This window comes from Leptonychotes weddellii, chromosome 11, assembly GCF_054177405.1.
Source record: "Leptonychotes weddellii isolate Sample4059 chromosome 11, ASM5417740v2, whole genome shotgun sequence".
In the NCBI taxonomy this organism is placed as follows: domain Eukaryota; kingdom Metazoa; phylum Chordata; class Mammalia; order Carnivora; family Phocidae; genus Leptonychotes; species Leptonychotes weddellii.
The window spans coordinates 41,296,160-41,307,088 of NC_138379.1; the positions used below are offsets into that span (position 1 = coordinate 41,296,160).

At 37.2% G+C, this 10,929-nt stretch overlaps 1 long non-coding RNA gene across 4 annotated transcripts in view; it reads right to left on the reverse strand.

Annotated features, from left to right (window-relative positions):
• The window catches only part of LOC115936716 (uncharacterized), a 201,162-nt gene that overhangs the window by 180,049 nt on the left and 10,184 nt on the right, over positions 1-10,929 (reverse strand). For all 4 annotated transcript variants that reach the window (XR_014138361.1, XR_014138360.1, XR_014138359.1 and 1 more), the window contains exon 2: positions 2,376-2,575. This is a non-coding gene — a long non-coding RNA (uncharacterized LOC115936716). The remainder of the gene's footprint in view (positions 1-2,375; positions 2,576-10,929) is intronic.

Here is a 10,929-nt window from a genome sequence, read left to right on the forward strand (position 1 = left end):
GTTAGGATACTATCATCTACTATTTGTTTTTAAAGATTTTATTTATTTATTTATTTATTTATTTATTTATTTATTTGACACAGAGAGAGACAGAGAGACAGTGAGAGAGGGAACACAAGCAGGGGGAGTGGGAGACAGAAAAGCAGACTTCCCACTGAGCAGGGAGCCTGATGTTGGGCTCGATCCCAGGACCCTGGGATCATGACCTGAGCTGAAGGCAGACGCTTAATGACTGAGCCACCCAGGTGCCCCTATCATCTACTGTTAATTTAGACAGGCATATGCCCTACTCAGGAGGAGGAAGAGGGAAGGAGAAAAACCTCACCCATCCACATATATTCAATAAATATCCCAGATGCCAATTGCAAACATACTGATGAAATATGTAACTTTCATCATTATGGAAGAAAGGAAAGGAGAAAAGAAGGAGAGGAAGGAAGGGAAGGAGAAAGGAAAGAAGGGAAAAACACTTATTGAGTACCTAAGTGATAGTCATTTTCTTTTTTTTTTTTTTTCAATTTTTTTTTTTTAATGATAGTCATTTTCACATGTGCTATTTAATCATTATATTTCCCCTGAGAAGAATTATTACTGTCATTTTTTTATTAATTAGAAAATTGGATTTAGAGGAGTTAAATCACTTTCTATGGTCACAGGTCTATTTAAGTGCCAAAGGTAGGATTCAATCCCAAGTCAGAATGACCGCAGACCCCATACTCCTTTCCCTACACCACTACACTTCTTTTTGCAAATGACAATATAACGATTCCAGTATGTAAGCTTGAAATCAGTCACTTGCCAAAAACAAATAAGAAAACTAACTCAGGACTCCCGTCCCAACTTCAGGGAATTTTTAAATCCATTTGCAATAACAAGGAAAAAAAAGAACCACTAAAAAACCTTTGAGAACTGCTCCCTCATTGATACAGTCACCAACCTCAGCAAAGACTTAACTGGTCCAGCTCATATGGTCAGAAAATGTAAGTTGCACAAGGATCAAAGATTAACTTCTCAAAATTCTTCACAAAGTTAAAAAAAATGAAGTCAAATGTCATAGATATCTAGAAGTACAGCCTGGTCTAAAAGTCTCCTTCTTCCTAGTCAAATTCTCTTTATTCTCCATTGAACAAAGAGAAATTGGAAGAATATGAGGGATGACTCAGGTCAGACCTACAGTTCAACCTACCAAAGCCAGTCTTCAAACAAGGCAGGTAGACAGCCATCTAATTACGTTTCTAGGTGGTGCACAGGATCTCCATACCCAGAAATGCCTCCTCCTCATGCCTGCCTCCCTGGCTCAAACAGTATACATCCACTCCCTTGTGAAACTATCTGCTTTTTATAAAAACCAGGCCAACTATCAAATATAAACATGCTGATGTAGTTCCAATAAAAACAAACTGGTTTCTAAGGGTAGAAAGCTCAAGTAAAGCAGGTGACTTGAGGCCCAGCACATGTTTGCACATAGTGGGAGTTTATAAATGCCCTTTGGCTTGAATAGAATTGAATCATGTTGATTTCCAGAGCAAAGAATCCTACATGTTATTGCCCTTCTCTAGACCTTTGGCTAGTGCCCAAAGCAAAATCAATTGCTCTAGGAAAAAGTAGGTTTCTAAGGACAATAATAACAACATGCAAGTAAATAAATTCTTACTAAGAAATGAGAGAGTCATTCACACACGCCAAAAAAGAAAAGGTTTAAGTTTCCTAACAGGAACAAAAGCAATTATTTGTCAATTCAATGTCCTAGTTAAATGTAAATAAAGTTTAGTTGTTTACCTTACAATAGTCTATACATAAGATTAGGTTTGACCTAAGAACATTTTAATAATACTAAAACCACCTGAGAGCATTCGCTTCTGTGTATGTTCCCCAGGAAATGCCCAAATTTCTAGACAGTGCTGATGTGATTTAGGATGTCCCCCTTTAGTATCTAGGCCATTTACTTTTAAAAAATAAACTTTTTGGGTGCCTGGGTGGCTCAGTTGGTTAAGCGACTGCCTTCGGCTCAGGTCATGGTCCTGGAGTCCCGGGATCGAGTCCCGCATTGGGCTCCCTGCTCGGCGGGGAGTCTGCTTCTCCCTCTGACCCTCCCCCCTCTCATGCTGTTTCTCTCTCGCTCGCTCTCTAATAAATAAATAAATAAAATCTTTTTAAAAAATAAATAAATAAAAAAAAATAAACTTTTTTAGAATAGTTTTAAGTTTACAAAAAAAAAAAAGTGAAGATAGTAACAAAGAGTTCTCATATACCCTATACCCAGTTTCTTCTATTAACACTCTCTATTAGTATGTACATTTGTCATGATTAGTGAACCAATATTGATACGTTATTAACTAAAATTTATACTTTATTCTCATTTCCTTAGTTCTTACCTTATATCTGTTTTACTGTTCCAGGATCCCAAGCAAAATACTATATTACAGTTAGTTGTAATATCTCCGTAGGCTCCTCTTGGTTATGAAAATTTCTCAAACTTTCCTTGTCCTTGATAACTTTTTTTGAGGAGTACTGGTGATGTATTGCGCATAACATCCCTCAACTGGGGTTTCTCTGATGTTTTCTTATGATTACACTGGAAAAGGGGAGAAAGACCACAGAGGTAAAGTGCTATTTTCATCACAGCATATCAAACATACATATTATCAACATGACCTATCACTGAGGACGTTAACCTTGAGCACCTGGCTGAGGTAGTGCTCATCAGTTTTCTCCTATGTAAAATTACTCTTTTTCCCTCTTTCCATACTGTACTCTTTCGGGAAAAAAGTCACTATGCACAGCCCATACAAAAATAGAGGGTGGTTATGCTCTGCCTCCTCAAAAGCAGAATATCTAAATAAATTATTTGGAATTCTGCACAGGAGAGTCATCTATTCTCCCTCATTAATTTATTTAATTTTTTATTTACATCAGTGTGGATGAATATTTATTTTCTACTTTATGTTATAATCCAGTGCTATTTATTTTTTGCTCAAATTGTTCCTGTTTTGATCCCTGGGAATCCTTTCAGTTTGCTCCTGTGTCCCTCTGACCTACACCCATCATTGTGTTTTTATTGGGTACCTCCTTACTTTCTGACACTATACAATAATCCAGGCTCATCCTATATATTTTCCACCCCAGTCCTAAAATCAGCCACTTCTCCAGGGAGCCCTTGTCTCTTCTAGTTTTTTTGTTTGATTGGTTGGGTTTTTTTGAGAATTATATTAGAAATAAAGTGCTCATGGCTACTGGGCCCTCTCCCAATCACCCAGGTGATAGCAGCCCAGTAGTTTCTAATTTCATAGACTCATGATTCTTTTTTTAAATTTAGGGGCTGAAATAGGCTTTTTAACTTTTTAATGTTTTCAGATAAAGACATCTGAAAATTATACTTCTATTGCTATCATTTTACAAAAGATAACAAAGAGCAAGGATATAAAATCAGAATAAAGAAGTCATTAAATAAGTCTAGTTTTACAAAAAACTGACTACATGGACCTTATTTTCCTCATTTTACCAGTGACGAGTTACTCATTGGTAAGTACCAATCAAAGGAGTGTCCTTTACCAATCAACTAGAGAAAATAATTCTCTGAGCTGTACTTAAGATAACCTTTTAGGATAAAGTGGACATGCTGAGAGCAAGTCCGATGATTGGGATCTAACTCCTTCTACCCTCCCAATTGTCTCTCCTTCCACATTCCGTCCCCCTACCCCAGCCTTGCCCACTACATACACATACCATTACCATTACGCAAAGAGAGAGAGCTCAGTATCTGGAAGGAGAGAGAGACAATTTATAACTCGAAGTACTTTGAACCTAACTATACTAAATGCTATAATTTAGGCCTGGATAACCAGTTGTATATTGCGGCTGCAGTCTCCGGTATCATGGTAATAGGGAAAAGATGGGAAAAAATGAAGCTGGGAAGGTATGCAAGTGACCAGTACTGTGGTGTTTTCATTCCTAGGCTCCTGACTGGCAAAGGAAAGCATCACAGCATTATGATCATCACAGAGACGTAATAAGATTTTTGGGATTCTGGGGGTGCCTGGGTGGCTCAGTTGTTAAGCGTCTGCTTTCGGCTCAGGTTATGATCCCGGGGTCCTGGGATCGAGCCCCACATCGGGCTCCCTGTTTGGCGGGAAGCCTGCTTCTCCCTCTCCCACTCCCCCTGCTTGTGTTCCTGCTGTCGCTGTCTCTCTCTGTCAAATAAATAAATAAAATCTTTAAAAAAAAAAAAAAAGATTTTTGGGATTCTGAAATTATTCTAGTGGTAGTGGTGTAAAATACGGACTAAAGAAATTGTTAAGCCAAACCTAGCTGATCATCAAACCCATCTATGGAGATTTGTAAAAGCTCAAGATCATGGGCCCCCAACCCAGCCCAAAAGAATCAGAATGTTTTTTCATGTTTAGGACCTAGAGAGCTGTACGGAAGCAAACAAATAAACAAAAGCAAAAAACTCCCAGAGAATCTGATCTAGCTGGTCCCAGGATCAGTGAATGGGAATCACTGAACTACAGAAAAGAGGGATTAGAAACAGTAAGACAAAGCATGCCAGTGTGAAATGATAAGAGCTTGGACTATGGCAATGCAGATAGGACAGAAAATGGATTCCAGAGGTATTTCTGAGACTAACATCAGAAATACCGGCTAATTGATGAGATATTAAAGTAACTCAAAAATGACACTGGAGTTTTCAATTTGGGCAACTACACGAATGGTTATTTCACTAGCCAAGTTAGGGTATGAGGAAAAAGGAAGCATATTTGAGATAGAAGATAATGAGCTTGGCTTGAGAATGTGTTGTTTCTGCTACAGAAACAATATCTGGGTGGAAGTATCTAGAAGACAGGTAAATTTTTAGATTTGGGGAAAGGCAGAACTAAAGATAAAGATTTTTAAGCCATTAACATGCAAGTGTTTTGGTAGGGAATAAGGAGGAATTCGTTTGGAGGTAAAAAATGAGATAAATATCTAATAGTTGACAGTGAAAACTGTGGCAGGACAAACATTAACATGCAAACTTTACTTCTCCAATTGCCAATCTAATTTTCCCTGTATCTCCCTCTCAAAAAAGGAAAGGTTTACTTTGTTGGAGAGAGTCTAAGTCAACCTTAGGAATGAGAAGGAGGCAGGGATGAAAGAGAAATGAGAGGATGAAAGGAATCACAGAGGGCTAGGTGTCAAGAGAGATTTGGGGGCTTTATGGAAGGAGATGCCCCAGAGTAGTTGGGGGCTGTGATGCAAGTAGATAGGATCAGAAGGAAATTCTTACAAACTTTGCTGTGGCATATGTATGATCATAGTTTTTGAGAAATGGGGGAAAAAAGGATTATTTTGAAATTAATTTTGGTTGTGTGCCGTATTTCTTTCACTTCAGCACCACTCCAAGCCTGAATCATAGAGACCTAAACTTAATAAAGGATAAAGAATTATTAGACTTGATAATACAGGAAGAAAGTATAGTTCCTGGAGTACCATCATTACATTAAAAAAATACAATCCCTAGAGTAGTATCACTCAGGGTACATGAATTAAGGGACAGAGTTTGAATGGTGGCATTAGATATTAACTGAATTGGAATGAACTCAATTTATTTTGTCTTACACATTCTCTGACCTCTCCATGCTATTTCCCAGACCTGAGTTCAAGCTCTTATCACTTTTCTTCTATACTATTGCTCTGTTTCCAGTCTCAGCAACCTCTCTGTCACACCTACAGTCCACCCTCTTATACTACATAAATGAATTTTCTCAGATGCAGAGCTTATTATGCCATTCCTCGGACCTTTGAGGGCTCCCCATTTTTCTCCAGAAGCAAATCCAAACACATTACTATATTAAGTGGATATGGTGAGTTGGCATTTAGCATCCATTTTAAATGTATGCCTTCCTAAACTGTAGAGGATGAAAAACTGAAACTACTCCCTCCAGATTATCTACAGCTGGACTTCTGGAATCAAATAAGTTCTACCAATTAATGCACAACCACATGAGTAAGAAGGCATAAAGAAGAAAAGACCAACTTTATGCTACTTCAGCTACTGCTACAGGCAAGCATGATCATGGAGATACTGGACTTTTCTGCAACAAAGTTCCAGAATCTAGCCTAGCTTCATGGGTATTGAGAGGCAATTAGAGTCATAACTATAGTGCTTAGTTCTAAGCACTTCTAATGATTTCATAAGTACCTAATTCCCTATATTAAACTTTTTCTGTTTAAAATATTTGGAAAGGTTTCTGTTTCCCTTGAGGGAACCCTGACTAATTGATACAAATGACATTAAACACATTTTACAATTTGGTCTCCAATCCTCATCTCAAACCTTTTTTTTTTAAAGATTTTATTTACTTATTTGACAGAGAGAGACACAGTGAGAGCAGGATCACAAGCAGGGGGAGAGGGAGAGGGAGAAGCAGGCTTCCTGCGGAGCAGGGAGCCCGATGCGGGGCTTGATCCCAGGACCCCGGGATCATGACCTGAGCCGAAGGCAGACGCTTAACGACTGAGCCACCCAGGCGCCCCCTCATCTCAAACCTTACCTTGAGTCATTCTTAAAAGGATACTCCATGCTATAACCACACAAGATCATTTGTCATTCCGGAATTTAACCTATACTTTCCCCTCTCATCTCTGCAAGTGCTGTTCCTTCTGTTTTCATTGCCCTTGCTTTTCTTCCTAATTGTATTAGTTATCTATTGCTGCATAACAAATTACCCCAAAACTTAATCGCTTATAACAACATTTATTATCTTGTGTTGTTGTGGGTCAGGAACAGGGTCCTCCACTCCAGAACACTCACAGAGTTGCAATCAAAATGCTGGCCAGGGCTGTATTCATCTCAAGGCTCTATTAGAAAGGAATCAATTCCAAGTTCATTCATATTATTATTGGCAAGATTTAGTTGTTTGCTATTGTCCAAAGTTTGCCCTCAGTACTTTCCCATGTGGAACTCTCCACTGGGGCAGCTCAGAAAATGGCAATTTGCTTCATCAGAGCCAGCAAGAGAAAGAGCCAAAGATAGAGGGTGAGCAAGATGGAAATCATAATATTTTAGACCTAATCTTGGATGTGACATCCCATTACTTTAACTATTATTCTATTCATTATAAGCAGCACTACATCCAGACCACACTTAAGGGGAGGGGATTATTCAAGAGCATAAATAACAGAGGCAGGGATCACTGGGAGTCATTTTAGAAAGCTGCCTCCCACCACATTAATGAATCCTTCTCATTTCTTCTCTTTGCAATTTGTTTATATAATGCTACATTGTATTATTGTGAGTTGTATATATTTTATTTTTCCTTTTATCTCTAGCACTTGTGTAGTACATGCTTAGCTAGCACATACTTAGTTGGCTCTCACTAAAAGTTGTTGAATGAATGAATGCATATATTCTTCGGGATTTCATGAGTTCTAAGTCTTACCTTTATCCAGCTATCTATAGTAAGTGTTAAGATCATTCACTATAGGGCCAACTGTTCCTGTCTACCTAAATATTGTTCATCTTGATGTCTTACTTTTGGTATAGGATGCAGTTGTGAACAAACCAGAAGAATACATAAAGGTGATTGTATTTGAACTTTACTCTCTGAGTTGGCTACTGACTCACTGCTATGAGCAATCTCATATTAATATTTTTTTTAACAGGACACTGCAGTGTGTTTTGAACTGTGGTCAAGTCAAAGAAAGTTGAGGTGCCTCAGCAACCACAAAGCCAATAAATACTGACAAAAATTTGGTTTCTTTGTCTCTAGATTTTTATTTTAGTCTTTGAAGTCTAGGATGGTTTACTCGCAATCTGGAATTCTACATACTAAATACTATCATCTTCTAGAAGTTAGATGCCTTTGGAATATTTCCAGACTTTTATTTTTTACTACTCCAATTGTGTTCTTATTTTCTTTGGATTTAGCTAAGTTGAAGACATTCTTTGTGATCAAAAAAAGAAAAAATTAGTTAAAAGTAAAATCTCTATGAATATGAAAAGACCTAATAGAACACTCCATGTACATATTCTTTTGTCTATAAGGATTATCATTTTAGCAAAAGTCAACATCATAACTGATAACAGTAATAGCAAAGACTTAGATGTTACAAACTGCATAAAACTGCTGTATCATAACAAAATATCTTAAAATCATATTATGTTAATCTCCATTAGTAGGTTTTTGAAAATAATCTATTAAAAAGCAGCAAGAGAAAAGAAGACAGTTACATACAAGGGGAAATCCCTACAGGGCTATCTGCAAATTTTTCAGCAGAAACTTTGAAGGACAGAGGGAGTAGCAAGATATATTCAAAGTGCTCAAAGGGGAAAAATCTTCAGGAAAGATACTCTAGCCAGCAAGGTTATCAGTCAGAATGGAAGGAGAAATAACGAATTTCCCAGATATAGAAGAGCTAAAGGAGTTCATGACCACTAAACCAGCCCTAAAAGAAATATTAACAGGGACTCTGAGTAGAAAAGAAAGACCAAAAGTGAGAGTATGAAAAATAAAAAACACAAAAGCAGTAAAAATAAGTATTTCTATAAAAATCAGCCAAGGGATTCATAAAATAAAATGATGTAAAATATGACACCATATACCTAAAACATAGGGAGAAGAGGAGTGAAGAATGGGTTCAAACTTAAGCAACCAACAACTTAATACAGACTGCTATATGCAGATGTTTTATACAAACCAAATGGTAACCACAAATCAAAAACCAGTAATAGATATGCAAACAATAAAGAGAAAGGAATCCAAGTATATCACTAAAGAAAGCCAACAAACCATGAAAGAGAGCAAGAAAGGATATCACACACACACACACACACACACAAAATCTAAAAAAACAACCACAAAACAAGTAACAAAATGGCAATAAATACATATCTATCAATAATTACTTTGAATGTAAATGGACTAAATGCTCCAATCAAAAGACACAGCATGACAGAGTGGATAAAAAAAACAAGACCCATCATATGTTGCCTACAAGAGATTCATTTTAGACCTAAAGACACCTGCAGATTGAAAGTGAGGGGATGGAGAAACATCTATCATGCAAATGGATGTCAAAATGAAGGGGGAGAAATCAGAGGGGGAGACAAACCATGAGAGACGATGGACTCTGAGAAACAAACGGAGGGTTCTAGAGGGGAGGGGGTGGGGGGATGAGTTAGCCTGGCGATGGGTATTAAAGAGGGCACATACTGAATGGAGCACTGGGTATTATACGCAAACAATACATCAAAAACTAATGATGTAATGTATGGTGATTAACATAACATAATAAAAAAAAAAGAAAGAAAGAAAGCCAGAGTAGCAATACTTACATTGGACAAAACAGACTTTAAAACAAAGACTGGTTGGGTGCCTGAATGGCTCAGTAAGCTGAGCATCCGACTCTTGATTTTGGCTCAGGTCATGATCTCAGGGTTGTAAGATGGGGCCTCGTATTGGGTTCTGCACTGGGCGTGGAACCTGCTTAAGATTCTCTCTCTCCCTCTCCCGCTGCTTCTCACCCCCTCAAATAAATAAATAAATAAATAAATAAATAAATAAAACAAGAACTGTAACAAGAAACAAAGAAGGAAACTATATACTAATAAAGGGCATAATCCAACAAGAAAATATAACTATTGTAAATATTCATGTACCCAATGTTTGGGTACATGAGTGTGGGAGCACTCAAACAAAAAACAGTTAATAACAAACACAAAGGAACTAATCAACAGCAATACAATAATAGTAGGGGACTTTAACACCCCATTTACATCAATGGACAGATCATCCAAACAGAAAATCAACAAGGAAACAGTGGTTTTGAATGACACTCTGGGCCAGATGGATTTAACAGATATATTTAGAACATGCCATCCTAAAACAGCAGAATACACATTATTACCAAGTCTATATGGAACATTCTCCAGAACAGATCACCTATTAGGCCACAAAATAAGTCTCAACAAATTAAAAAAGACTGAAGTCATACCATGCATCTTTTCTGACCACAACACTATGAAACTAGATATCAACCGCAAGAAAAAAATCTGGAAGAAGCACAAGTACATGGAGGTTAAATAACATGCAAATTACTAAACAACAGATTGGTCAACCAAAAAATCAAAAAAGAAATTAAAAAATTACATTCAGACAAATGAAAATGAAAACACAACAGTCCAAAATGTTTGGGATACAGCAAAAGCAGTTCTAAGGGGGAAGTTTATATCAATACAGGCCTACTTCAAGAAGAAAAATCTCAAATAAACAACCTAACTCTATACCTAAAACAGCTAGAATAAGAAAAATAAACAAAACCCAAAACCAACAGAAGGAAGGAAATAACAAAGACTAGAGCAGAAATAAATGATACAGAAGCTAAAAAAAAATAAATAAAAGATCAATGAAACCAGAAACTGGTTCTTTGAAAAGATCAACAAAACTGATAAACCTCTAGCCAGACTCATAAAAGAGAGAGAGGGAGAGAAGACCCAAATGAACAAAATCAGAAATGAAAGAGGAGAAATAACCAACACCACAGAAATATAAAGAATTATAAGGGAATATTATGAAAAATTAAATGCCAACAAATTGGAGAGACTAGAAGAAATGGATAAATTCCTAGAAACATATAACCTACCAAAACTGAAACAGGAAGAAATAGGAAATTTGAACAGATCAAATACCAGCAATGAAATTGAATCATTAATCATAAAACTCCTAACAAACAAACAAACATCCAGGACTAGCCATCTTCACAGGCAAATTCTACAACACATTTAAAGAAGAGTTAATAATTCTTCTCAAAAAGACACGTATCATATGACCTCACTGATATGAGGAATTCTTAATCTCAGGAAACAAACTGAGGGTTGCTGGAGTGGGGTTTGGGGTGGGAGGGATGGGATGGCTGGGTGATAGACACTGGGGAGGGTATGTGCTATGG